Source organism: Sabethes cyaneus, chromosome 1 (genome assembly GCF_943734655.1).
Source record: "Sabethes cyaneus chromosome 1, idSabCyanKW18_F2, whole genome shotgun sequence".
In the NCBI taxonomy this organism is placed as follows: Eukaryota; Metazoa; Arthropoda; class Insecta; order Diptera; family Culicidae; genus Sabethes; species Sabethes cyaneus.
In genome coordinates this window covers 61,219,757-61,234,125 of record NC_071353.1, presented here as the reverse complement: position 1 = coordinate 61,234,125, position 14,369 = coordinate 61,219,757, and the positions used below count along the sequence as shown (strand labels likewise).

Here is a 14,369-nt window from a genome sequence, read left to right as displayed (position 1 = left end):
TGATTCTGTTTTGAATTGATTATGATTTAAGTCTACAATGTGAAGTTTTATTTTAGGTTGAAATATCCCAGAGGTCCAGAAAAATAACGACATTTATTACGCGAAGAGGTTTATATCGATACACTCGGTTAATGTTCGGCATTAACTGTGCCCCGGAATTATTCCAGAAAATCATGGAACAAATCCTCAATGAATATGAAGGATGCGTAAATTTTATTGATGATATTATTGTACATGGGGCCAATCAACAAGAGCACGACACGAGGTTGGAAAAAGTACGACAAAAGCTACATGATATGAATGTCACGTTGAACGTCAGTAAGTGCGTCTATGGGGTAAATGAGCTGAAGTTCATAGGGCATATATTGTCTGTGAATGGTATCAAACCCGACAAAATAAGTTAGAGGCTATAAGAAATTTCCGGAGACCAAAAACCGCAGAAGAAACTCGAAGTTTCTTAGGGCTTGTTAATTATCTTGGAAAATTCATCCCTAATTTGGCCACTCTTACCGATCCTCTTCGACAACTTACAAAGCAACGACAAAAATTTGTCTGGAGCCATGAGCAACAACTGGCATTCGAATCATTAAAGAAGCACATGATAGATCCGATTACATTAGGTTACTTCGATATAGAAGATCGTACTCAATTAGTTGCTGATGCTAGCCCTGTTGGACTGGGCGCGGTGCTAATCCAGATCAACAAGCACGGTCCTAGAATTATTTCTTACGCGAGTAGAAGTTTATCAGATACCGAAAAGCGATATGCACAAATTGAAAAGGAGGCGTTGGCGCTGGTCTGGGCAGTTGAACGATTCCATTTTTATTTGTACGGACGTTCATTTGACTTGATTACAGATCACAAACCTTTAGAGACGATATTCGGTCCTAAGTCCAGACCCTGTGCAAGAATCGAAAGGTGGGTTGTCCGGTTACAGGGTTACAAGGCAAAAGTCATTTATCGCGCTGGCAAATCAAATATTGCCGACCCCTTGTCTCGATTAGCTGTTACTTCGGAATCAAATTCTAAAACTTTCGAAGATTACACAGAACATTATATACAGTGGGTGGTCACGAACGCTACTCCTGTCGCACTGAAAATAACTGAAATTGAACAAGAATCAGAAGTGGACAAATCAATTCAAGCAGTAAGCATTGGTTTGCACCAGGACATATGGGCCGAAGAGGCAGCACCGTACAAACTTTTCGCGACTGAATTATGCTTTGCTGAGAGCATTTTATTACGAGGAACTAGAATAGTCATACCAGAAAAATTGAGAGCTCGCACCCTTGAATTGGCTCACGAAGGTCATCCGGGAATATCGCTGATGAAGCAGAGATTACGCGCAAAGGTGTGGTGGCCAAAATTAGACGCACAGGTTGAGAAATTTGTTAAGAACTGCCGAGGATGTATGTTAGTAGCAGCACCGGCAGCGCCTGAACCTTTGAAGCGACGAGAATTGCCATCTGAACCATGGCAACATGTGGCTATTGATTACCTGGGTCCTCTTCCATCTGGCCATTATCTGTTGGTAGTGGTTGATTATTTCAGCCGGTATATTGAAGTGGAAATTTTAAAGAAGATAGACTCTAGTGAGACAATAAAGCGATTGGTCACCATTTTTGCACGGTTTGGTCTACCTGTGTCCATCACATCAGACAACGGTCCACAATTCACTAGCGAGGAATTTCGCGACTATTGTCAATCGAACAATATAATGTTAATCAACACAATTCCGTATTGGCCGCAGCAAAATGGAGAAGTGGAGCGGCAAAATAGGTCAATACTGAAGAGGCTATCCATAAGTCAAGCTACAAAGGCGGACTGGGTGAGTGAACTACACAAATATTTACTAATGTATAGGTCAACTCCACATTCAACAACCGGGAAAACACCATCCGAAATGCTTTTCGGTTATAACATCCGTGATAAACTGCCATCCATCACTCAGCCAAAAGACGTCGATGAAGAGACAGCAGATCGAGAAAAAGAAAAAAAAGAAAAAGGAAGACTATATGCCGATGAGCGACGGAATGCCAAGCCAAGTTCTATATGTGTGGGGGACAAGGTTTTAGTGGAAAAAATGTCAAAACCCAACAAACTTACACCGAACTTTGAACCAGAAGTTTTTCAAGTTGTTGAACGAAAAGGCGGGGATGTGCAAGTACTATCAAAGGAATCTGGAATAACCTATCGTAGACACGTGTCACATTTGCAACGGATCAACGACGCAGAATTGGGCATGAATGAAAATAACCTATCACCAGTGAGCGCATCATGTGACGAAAGCAGAAAAAGGCAAGCTGAACGTGATGATGAATCTGACCATGAATCCAGAACTAAGCGTGTAGTTCGTCAACCATCGTACTTGCAAGATTATGTGTAGTATAACTAGTTAAAAAAAAATTTAAAAAAAATTAAAAAGGAAGTAATTGTAGTATCGTAACCATCGCAATACTAGTAGCGTCGTAACCATCGCAATATTAGCAGCATGGTATCTATCGCAACATTGTTATATTATACAAACTGAAAATATATCTCATTAGTATATCAGAGGCCGATCGACACAGAAGCAAGAGTATTTCGTTCCTGTGTTCCTTTGCTCCCTGTGTCCTATACTACAGGCCCAGCATCGAGGGGCCCATCAGTATGGGGGTACTGTGAAATCATATGTGAGAGTGTATTGGTGACACCGGGCTGAGTATAATCAATAAATATTGCTCCTTTTATGACTCGTATTTAGACTACAGTCGTGTTTCGCTGGTTGGGCCACCACCACGGCCCAACTAGTGAAAGTGATTCGTTAGTTGGGCCAACTGACAGAAAAGCAAGTTTTCGTGAGGGGTGCATGCATCGTTTTTTATTGGTGTTACAACGTTGTAAAACGTTGAATCGATATTGAGCTAATATCGGATTTTTTGTTTGTTTGAAACATAAAATGAGATGTTTGATTTGAGAACAGGAGTAAAATATATATGTGCATTTTACTCCTGTTCTCAAATCAAACATCTGGGTCATTCCACGGGAAATTTACAGTCAAAATTTTTTTTCTCCTGGGAATAATTTTTTTACGTTCTTTGTTCAAAAAAAATCGACACGTATTTTTTTATTTCGATGATACTGTTGGAATTCGCAAGATATGATTTTTTAAAGTATTGTAATCGGAAAAATCACTATTTTTTAAATGCTGATTGTAAACATAGTTTGTAATATAAAAAATGACGTTCTACCTGATGTGTTTACTATTCCACAAGCTTTCAAAATTGGTATACCATACCTCCTCTCGATTGTTTTTCAATAGTTAAATAGTGCATTTTTATAAACAATTGCAATTTTTTCAAAGTCAGAGCTTTTTTTCTCGATTTTTTTTATTTTAAAATATTTGCTGATCTTTCACGAAGAAGCATGCGAAATTTGGAAATGGAGAAATGAAAACTCTGGAAGTTATGAGTATTTATGTCTCAGCGCGTGTGTTAATGTGAAGCGAGCAGTTATGCTCAATCGATGTTCTAACCCATGGGCAGCTGCATAACGAGGCCGCCTTTGATGCTACCAACAAGGCTGTGAACCATTTCGCGAAATTTTTAACTTTTTGGTTAAAATTTGACAGTTCGATGGTTATTTCTCCTTGAGTGGTTAAAATCAGTTCAGAATGTGAACCATTTCATATTTGACGGATTGATAGTTTTTTTGCTCATTGAGAGCATATAAGGTGAGGATGAAAATATTGTTTTTTCTGTCCGAGTTAAAATCGGAGGAATTTTTGATGTTCATTTGCTTTTATTCGATAGATAAAATTCATCTCATTTCAACCCGAGTTGTTTGAACAAATTTATAATGCGATAAACATCTATACCAATGTAAAAAAACTCTAACGAAAAATCAGTGAAACTGGTCGAAGCTCTCTTCCTCACCTGTGCATATCTCATTGGCTCTCAGAACTTGGTTAAAACTAACCATGCTCCCGAGCAGGGTTATTTTCGGAAAACCATCGAACTGTTAAATTTTAACCAAAAAGTTAAAAATTTCGCGAAATGGTTCACAGCCTAAAGGCCCAGACACAATGCATACGGATTTTACTACGTTGCGGCAATTTGACAGTTTTTCCATGGGTTTTCTGTCAAATATCCGCAACGTAGTAAAATCCGTATGCATTGTGTTTGGGCCTTAAGTGTAACGTGTCGTTGAAGAGCGCGCGTTCGTCCGCTCGTTTGCATTACCGTGCGCGCTTCAATTTAAAATTCATAGCTTCTAGAGTTTTCATTTCTCCATTTCCAAATTTTGCATGCATCTTCGTGAAAGATCAATAAACATTTTAAAATAAAAAAAATCGATAAAAAAAAGTTCCAATTTTGAAAAAATTGCAATTGTTTCTGAAAATGCACTATTTAACTATTGAAAAACAATCGAGAGGGGGTATGGTATACCAATTTTAAAAGCTTGTGGAACAATGAACAGTCATTTTTTGATATTATAAACTATGTTTACAAATCTCAAATCAAATCTAAAAAATAGCATTTTTTTCGGAAAACCAAGGGGTCGGACACATTGTGCCACGGCACTCCAGAGATATCAAGCGGCACTCCTCTAAGCTACCGCAAACGAGCCTAATTAAATTAAATATATAAAAAAAATTTGATTCGCTTTTGCTCACCCCTTAAAAAAATTAACGTCTGGTTGTCAGTTCTAATTTGACAACCAATTTTGACACTCAGTTTCTTTTTAGTTGGACAATAGCCCAACTTAAACGAAGCCCAAGTATTAAAGGCCCAACCAGCGAAATTCGACTATATTGAGTATGACGTATGAACCATTTTTAATTTGTTCGTCGTGCAAACCAACGGGGTTCAAATTAAAAAGTGTTCAGATTAAAAACGGTCAAACGAACGGGGGTCTACGGTAGTCGGCGAATTGGATTGCCCCGCCGTCTTGGCTTAAATCAACGCCAGGGCCATCCCACGCCTTCTTAGAAATAGAGAGTTTCTTCGACCGGACTTCAGACGCACCGAAGATGACCAGAATGAGCCCATTCGTGTTATGTGTTGTTTGTTTAACGGGAAATTAGCAGTCATTAACTTTTTGTCGGAGTCATTAACTTTTCGTCATTTATTCGTTGACTTCAAAGCCGCGTATGATACCATCGACCGGAAAGAGCTATGGAAAATCATGGACGAGAACAGCTTCCCCAGGAAGCTCATCAAACTGATTAAATCTACGATGGATGGTACGCAGTGCTGTGTTCGGATTTCGGGTGGATTGTCAAGTGTATTCGAATCACACAGAGGGCTTCGTCAAGGTGATGGTCTTTCATGCCTGCTGTTCAACATAGCGCTACAAGGTGTTATGAACCGAGCGGATATCAACACGCGGGGCACGATATTCAACAAATCTAGTCAATTCGTCTGCTTTGCCGATGACATGGATATTATCGGCAGAACATCTGTGGCGGTGGCTGAACAGTACACCAGACTAAAGCGCGAAGCAGAAAAGATTGGGTTAAAGGTAAATACGTCTAAAACAAAGTACATACTGGCCAGCGGAACCGAGGCCGAACGACACCGCTTGGGCAGTAGTATATTGATCGACGGCGATGAGTTTGAGGTAGTCGATGAATTTGTCTACCTTGGCTCACTGGTAACGGCGGACAATGATACCAGCCGTGAGATTCGGAGGCGTATTATCAGCGGAAGTCGTGCTTACTATGGGCTCCACAAGCAATTGCGGTCGAGCAGACTAAGTCCCCGTACAAAGTGCACCCTGTACAAGACGCTTATTAGACCGGTTGTTCTCTACGGGCATGAAACATGGACAATGCTCGAGGAGGACCTGCGAGTGCTCGGAGTTTTCGACGAGTGCTAAGAACGATCTTCGGCGGCGTACAGGAGACCGGAGTATGGAGGCGGAGGATGAACCATGAACTCGCACAGCTCTATGGCGAACCCAGTATCCAGAAGGTGGCTAAAGCTGGACGGATGCGATGGGCAGGGCATATTGCAAGAATGCCGGACAACTACCCTGCAAAGATGGTGTTCGCCTCAAATCCGGTAGGAACAAGACGACCAGGAGCGCAGCGAGCAAGATGGTTAGACCAGGTGGAGCGAGATCTGGCGGAGAGTACTCGGTGTCCGAGGAATTGGAGAGCGGTAGCCCTCAACCGAGTTACATGGAGAAATTTTGTTCAACAGGCTTTGTCTTAGGACGGCAAGCCACCTAAGTAGGTAAGTAAGTAAGTAACTTTTCGTCGGAAAGCCCGATTTCGGAACCAGTTTTTTTGGCACAAAACAGGAGTTCTGTATTTAAGAATGTATTCACTGCATTCTGCTTGCCAATCTGAACACAGCGAATATATTTTCATGAACAGAATTTTTGTTTCAAACAAAAAAACTGCTTTTGAAATGTACAAAATCAATGACGACTCATTTCAACTTAAGCAAATAAATAAATAAATAAACTCGCAATTTGTTTAATTGCCGAATGTTTAACCAAGAAATGGACTTTTTTATTTTTTATGGATATTATCATTACGACCAGCATTTTTGATCTATTGTGATTTTATCCAGGTGTTGTTCTGCACTTTCTTATTTTTGCAATATCGCTATAGAGTGAGCGAACTGCTTATCATTCGTACTTATTATCGCCCCTTTTTTCCTTCAAAGCTTCTTACTACTTTCAACCAATCTAGCTCTAGAGTCCGGAAATACGGTACGGAACAATTGATAATTACTAATATTTAAATTTCGACAATCAGTCATCATGGCCCTAGCTTTTATTCTTCATAGGCTCTTTTGAAATATAGTTCTCGAACAGCTACCTAATAGGGGATATATTCGATGTGTGTGCTGCGTTTTTTGCACATAAGGTAAATTCCTAACAAACATTCTTGTTGAATAACAGCTTATCAAGCGCTTGTTACCCGGTAATTACCTATACAAGGGTTGAATAAGCTACTAATCGACAAAAATGTTTGTTGGGTTAAGCTGAAAATAGGTGTTTTATTAAGAATTTATTGAAATGAACTGCATACATTCTTTGAAAAAAAGTGTAATCCACGAGGTTCAGTGCAAATATTTATAAAAAATAGTGCGTTAATAAAGATATTCAATGTGAAATTAACTAATGTTGAAAATCACATTCTGTCATTTGCAGGTTATGGTTAGAAAACATGGTACGAACATATCGAAAATCGGCTGGATCACGGGATTATGTTCTGCTGTCTAATGACACAATACAAAAATGTCTGAACGAGATTAAAACCGGACATAAAACGATAGTAGAGGCATCTAAAGTGTACCGCATAAGCCGTCAAACAATTTACACCAAGCTGCATAATGTTCATAAAAAGTCGTTCGGCAGACAAAAAGTATTTTCTTCCGAAGAAGAGCAGTCGTTCGTGGATCGTCTAATGCTGCTTTCAGAATGGGGATTCTCTCTTGGAACTTACGACTTACGGGAAATTGTAAGAATCTATCTGACCGATCTGACCAAACAAAACCGAGCTATTCGTCAGTTTGTCAACAATACACCGGGAAACGATTGGGTGAGTCGATTTCTCCGTGATCACCAGGAGTTAAGTAAGAGATTTGCGCAAAACATTAAGATCTGTCGAGCTTAACGCAGCTTAAAGCATTAACGCAGAAATGATTATCAATTATGTGGACTGTTTACAAAAATCTATTGAAGGTATACGTCAAGAGAATATATTGAATTACGATGAAACGAATCTTGCCGATGATCCTGGCAAAAAACTTCGATTTGCAAACCCGGTTTAAAATGTTTCGAGAATATTTGGAATTTCAGCAAATCTGCTACTTCGCTGATGTTTTGTGCTAAAATGGGATGCCTTTGGGATTCATGGACTCAAAATGGACCTAAAGGGCACGTTTCAATCGTACATCTTCTGTGGGTGGTTTGATGAACATGTTTTAGAAGATTGGTTCAATATATTGTTTCTGCCATCTATTCGACACCTTAATCGACCAATAGCACTTATAGGAGATAATCCGTCATCTCACATTAACCCTGCTGTTATCAAAAAGTGCCAAGAAGAACAAATTAAGTTCATACGTTTATTTCCAAATGCAACGCATTTAACGCAACCATTAGATGTTGCCTTTTTTGGTCCTCTAAAGCACGAATGGAGGAAAATTTTGCCACGTTGGCGTAATTCCCGTGAAGGTGCCAAGAAACCAACCATACCCAAGGACAGATGCTCCAGTCTATTGAATGAACTTCTACAAAGAATCGCAAATCGTCAAAAACAAATTTTGAAGTCCGGTTTTCGTGCTTGTTTGTGGTGTTCATCCGATGGATAAAAATCAAGTTCTCAGTCATCTACCCTCAATAAATGTTGACACAAGGCTCGTCGGTGATTCATTTAAAGCATTCCTGGTTCAACAACGAGAAAATATATCCGGCCATGGGAAAGAGAACAAACGAAAGAAGAAACTAAAGGTTGTTCCGAGTGAAGGAGTTACTCATGACGACAAGCATGTCCTTAAGGATCGCAACGCCTTCGGCAGAGCAGAGCAGAGAAAATGCAATTCTAAATCGTAAATTCTTGTTATATTCTCCTTAAACATACAATAAAATTGTCTGTTTGATCATTTTTTAACAACTATTGGTAAAAACTAGTTTTATTGACTGAAAAGAATAATATAAGAAGCATGTTCAAAGTAGCCCGCCCCGTCAGTTACATAAAGACAGTTATTTTACTTGTTATTCTACGAAAAAACGGAAACAGCAATGTTATATCATTATAATATCCTATGTTTCTATTTGAAATGCTAACGATACAAATGAGCAAATTTACCGGAGTGAATAACGTATAACTTTTAAATTTTGATAGTCAAAATTCGAATATACCGGAAAAATGTCAAAAGAAGTCCCGTTTGATGGTACAACTTTTTGCATTACCAATCTCATTTCTAGAACCAGATAGTGGAACAAGTTATAATTTGCCCTTGAACAGGAGACTTCATTCGCACCTCAAACAAGTACCAGTCTCGTAATAACTTGCCCTGGCAAGAGGCTTAGTTGTTAGTAATTGCAGAATTTAGTAGGAAGACTGTGGAGGGGCCTCTCGCTCTCGGGATACATGGCCCCATGAATGGGCTTTGTCGCAAGGTATAAACCGTCTATAATTTTGATCACACAATGTCTGTATTACATGTCATGTACTGCCACTAGGTAATGATCCAAATCGATATCCCACCCGTAGGGAACATACGTTGGTGATGTTCGAGTAAAACCGGCCATCGATGAGAATATGGTCGATTTGATTCAAGGTTCGTTGGTCAGGTGACCTCCCCAGTAAACATTTTCATTTGCATATCAAAGCAATAAATAAGTTATATGTACCTATATATACTCTGAAAAATCGTATCGGGTGCACAAAACTAGCATATGCGTACTAATTTGGAGGCCATATACGTGCTACAAAATATACGTTAACAATTCAACTTTGTAAGTCTTTGTATGCGATAAGATCCGTTTCAAAGCGATTAGTTTTATTATGCTATACAATTCTGTACTGAAAGTCAGAGGTCAATCATTTGCTATCGTCAAATACGATAGAATCTAAACTTATGTGCGTTTAATTAGACTATTTTTACGATACTGAATTTATTAAATGTCAATAACGATAATTTTCGTACATTGATATACGAGTGGGTGTTTGCTGGGTCCAGATGGCTTTATAGATATCGTTGCGGGGAAAAGAGTGCTTCTGATAACCAGATCTCGTGAAGCTGCAAAGTTGATGCATCGCTATTGTTCATGGCGTTGGGCAGGCTCAGGGGCCGGATCACCGGTCCATACATTGCTTCCCTACCGACCTGTGTGTTCATATCCCCGATCCCCGATGATGATCTTAATGTCCCGCGGCGAGCAACTGTCGTACGTTGCCCTCAACATAAAACGCTACCTTCTAGTCGTCGGGTCTACCTTCCTGCAGACAATGCACATTTAGGATGGTGTAGTTGGAGAAACCATCATAAGCATCATCCTAAATAAGTACATCCTCTCGTTGTTCGTTTTCCTGTCCATTACGCCAGTTCATTGGATGCTCCACCGCTCTGGTAAAATCGCGACAGATCTTCTGCAATGTCACGATGCCGAACTTTCGGGGTTCTAACTGATTGAGCAGCACCGTGTCGCTACTGACGAAATTTGGTGATCTGCATATTTTGTTAGATTCGTTAACGAAGTTTTAGGTGAAATGTAAGATTCGCAGAATTAGGAACCATGCACAAAATTAGGCGCGCTTTCGGTATGCGACCTTAGTTACCACCGGGGTTGGTTACCCGATCTCCGCTAAGGTTGGTCGTATTCCTGCTAATGCCACGAGTAGGTAGAGATAGGAGTTGATAAGGAGAGATAAGAAGCATTCAGATCCACTATGGGATCTGTAAGGTGCATTATGCAGTCTTGCACCAACCAAACACCAAGAATTGTCAGTTTAAGTGGGTTGACAATAGCCAAAATACTCCTTTCCAGCGAGACTCAGACACCTATCAAAATGGTATTATTTTTGATATACGATTTTATTTCTGGTTTTATTCATTAGTGCAATTGCATACACGTAAAATAATACACAAATTTTGAAATCCATTGTCATGACTAGAAATACTCAAAGTACTGAGATACGCAGAGGCAGTCATTTTTTGAGCCAAAAAGTAGGGAGAATTAATTAAAAGTTATTGTGTTGAGCGTCTTAGCAGAATCTCGAATACGAGTCAAGTTAGGAAGGTTTTCCGTTTTATTCTACTAAAAATTATACTACACAATGTTCACCTTAAGGATAATTACAAAATTTCACTATACTATAATCTTCATATATATAAAAATGGATTTCTGTCTGTCTGTCTGTCTGACGGGATGTTCCTTATTGAATCGAAAACTACTGAACCAATCGGTGTGAAAATTTGCATGTCGAGATTTTTGGGGCCAAGGAAGGTTCTTATGATGGTTAGAGACCCCTCCCCCATTAAGAGGGAGGGCTCCCATACAAATGAAACACAAATTTCTACGTAACTCGTGAACTAATCAAGTAAATGGAACAAAATTAGGCATGTGGGTGTTTTTGGAGACAAGAATTTATTCTAGGGTAAATTGAGACCTCTCCCCTCTTTAGAAGGGGAATTATGGCTCCTCTTACTTTTTAGAGGGGGGGGGGCTTCCATACAAATGAAATACAAATTTCCTCATAACTCGAGAACTACTCAAGTAAATGGAACCAAATTTGGCATGTGGGTGTTTTTGGAGGCAAAATTTTTTCTATGATGAATTAGGACCCCTCCCCACTTTAGGAGGGGGGCAGCTATACAAATGAAATACAAATTTCCTCATAACTAGAGAACTAATCAATCAAATGGAACCAAATTTGACATATGAGTGGTTTTGGATGCAAGATTTTTTTCTATGGTAAATTGAGACCCCTCTTCTCTTTAGAAAGCGAGTTATGACCCATCTCCCCTTTAAGAGGGTGGGCTTCCATACAAATGAAATGCAAATTTTCTCTTATCTCGAGAACTAATCAAGCAAATGGAACCAAATTTGGCATGTGGGAGTTTTAGATGGCAGAAACTTTTTCTATGGTGAATTACGACCCCTCCCCCTTTTGAGATGGGGCGCTCCCATACAAATGAAATACAAATTTTCTTATAACTTGAGTACTAATCAAGCAAATGGAGCAAAATTTGGCTTGTGGGGCTTCTAGGGGCAGAATTTTTTTCTATGATGAATAAGACCCCTCCCCTGTTTAAGAGGGGGGGGGGGTCCCATACAAATAAAATTCAAATTTCCTTATAACTTGAGAGCTAATCAAGTAAATGTAACCAAATTTGGCATGTGGGAGATTTTGGAGTCTTGAATTTATTTTATGATAGTTAGAGACCTCTCACCCCTGTGGTAGGGGGATATGGACTCTCATACAAATAAAACAGAAATTTTTGCGAAACTCGAATACTAATCGAACTTGAGAAATTCGAGACTCTTCCATAAAACATTAGTCAATAACAAGACCACAAAAACTATCTATAGTGACACTAGATCATTCAGGACGAGACGGCCGCGAGTGTTGCCGGCGACCCGCCGTCGGAAGCGCAGCCCACTGGGGAGAGGCAACTCCCCGCAGAAATCACTACTGTCTAGGTTTATTTGTTTTCCTAGGTCTACCTGGGATGCCTGGAATGAGCGACAGCGAGTAAGGAGAGGACCGCGAAATGGTGCTTTCCACGAAAAAGCTCTCCGTGAAATGGCACATTCCGCTTAAGGTTTTTCACAAAATGATACTCGGTGAAGCGTTGTACAATCATGCCGAATATTACTATCCGCTTTCTGGCTAGGCAATGAGGGGACAGGAGAGTTGTTTTCTACTTTACTGTGAGGAAAAATTACAAATTTGTATATTAAACTACCCATTGCTGGTAACTGATAAGAATTATCATAAGCAGCAAATCAGCATATCTGGCATTTTATGCTGCACGTTGTTGTATATTAGCTTTTTGACTGCATAGGTGTTGTAAATTGGCACCCAAAATTGTATTTAAATTCTTCGTGTCGGTGATTAGCTGTAGATTAGCATTGTCAGCACTATAAGAAGGTTATCTGTAAAGTAGCTGTATATTTTGCCAAAATAGCATTTAAATAGCATTTAAGGCGACTTAAATGCTTATTGGTCTGCATTTAAATAGCATAGGTGATGCTTATTAGTTACCTGGGATGCTTTCATAGTTTTTTTTCATGTGTGAACTCATTACTGCGACCAGTATAGTTGATCTATTGTAATATCGCCCGGGTGTTTGCTGTATGACTTGCACTGCATTTCTTTTTGCTATAATCGCTATTGAGTGAGCGATATGCTTATTAAATTTATGCGTGCTTGTGTGTATTGGGGTTTACCCTTCCTTCAAAGCTTGATCTACTTTACCCACTTATTCTTTGCTGTCAGCACTATCCCATATTATAGCCGTCCCTGGCGAGGACTCATTCGTACCTCTGACCAGTACACTTAACTATAGGAGGGACATTTGCACTGTCAGGAGGCTTCAGTGGGTAAATATATAGAATTCAGCATGAAGGAAGGGTATGTGGAGGGGCTTGAGAATAAACCCATGCTAAAATCACTTGACATCGAATGGCTTGATTCTACTAAGATTCGAACTAGGGATGGGAATTATCATTAAAAATCGTTACTGATAACTATCAGTAATTTCAGGACGTTACTGATAACTATCAGTAAATATCAGTAATTTTACTCATCAGGACATTGAAGCAAAAAATAGGAAATTGTAATATTATAACTGCATTCTTCATTGTAAGCTTACTTTGTAATTTACCAAGCAGGCGTTATGGAGGCTCGCGCAACTACGGACCAGATTTTTACCACCCAACAGATATGTTGGAAGCACATCGTGCCTACGCATCACACGAACCAGTCGATCAAGACCTGCAATTGCACTTATTGGATGAACACGGTTTCTCAGATAAACTGGCGCTACTGATCAGAGCTATTGGATCGAGTGGTGTGTTTCGTGCGCATCTCGGGGACACACCCTTCGAAACGCGGCGAGGGTTGACAAGGTGACAAGATGACTGATATCATAGCTAGGAACCTTGCGAAGGTGGAGGCTACCTACGCCAGGTTGAAAGCAGTAGTCGAGGAAGATCAGATTAATAATAAATACGTCAAAGATCACATACATGAAAGGAAGAGGCTCCAAGGGACTAAACGCGTGCCTCTCACGGATGGTAACCCTTGACGGTGACGAACTAGAAGTGGTAGATGAATTCGTGTATTTTAAATTGCTGGTGACCGCGGACAACATTAGTAAGCAAATCCAGCGGCGTATTCAAGCGGGAAATCAAGCTTACTTTGCCCTTCGCTATACGCTACGATCAAGAAGCATACGCTACCGTAGAAAGCTGATAATGCACAAATCTTTTATTAGGGCAGTAGTTCTTTATGGACTCGTAAGGTCGCTCACGAAGGATATACGCGCCCTTGCCGTGTCCGAACGAAAGGTACTGTGGATATTTGGCGGAATACAAACTGAAAGTGAAGAGTGGTGGAGACATATGATTCACTAGCTACAGGCATTGTTTAGAGCGAATCCCATCGTACATTTGGCGAAAGTCAGTGGGCCAGATATGTCGTAAGAATGCCGGACGATAGTGCGACGGAAACAGTTATCTTCAATAACCTCACTGGCACCAGCAACAGGGGGCTGAACGTGCAAGATGGCACGATCATGTCGAAAGTGATTTGTGACTTTTGAAACGACTGGAAAATTGGCGACGTGTGGCCAAAGTTCGATTTAAATGGAGACGACTGCCTGAATCAGCACGAGCTACTCCGGCTTTACGCTACT

At 40.1% G+C, this 14,369-nt stretch overlaps 1 pseudogene; it reads left to right on the top strand.

Moving 5' to 3' along the window:
- The first annotated feature begins 7,162 nt into the window (after positions 1-7,162).
- Positions 7,163-7,912, top strand: LOC128745738 (uncharacterized; annotated as a pseudogene).
- The last annotated feature ends 6,457 nt before the right edge of the window (positions 7,913-14,369 follow it).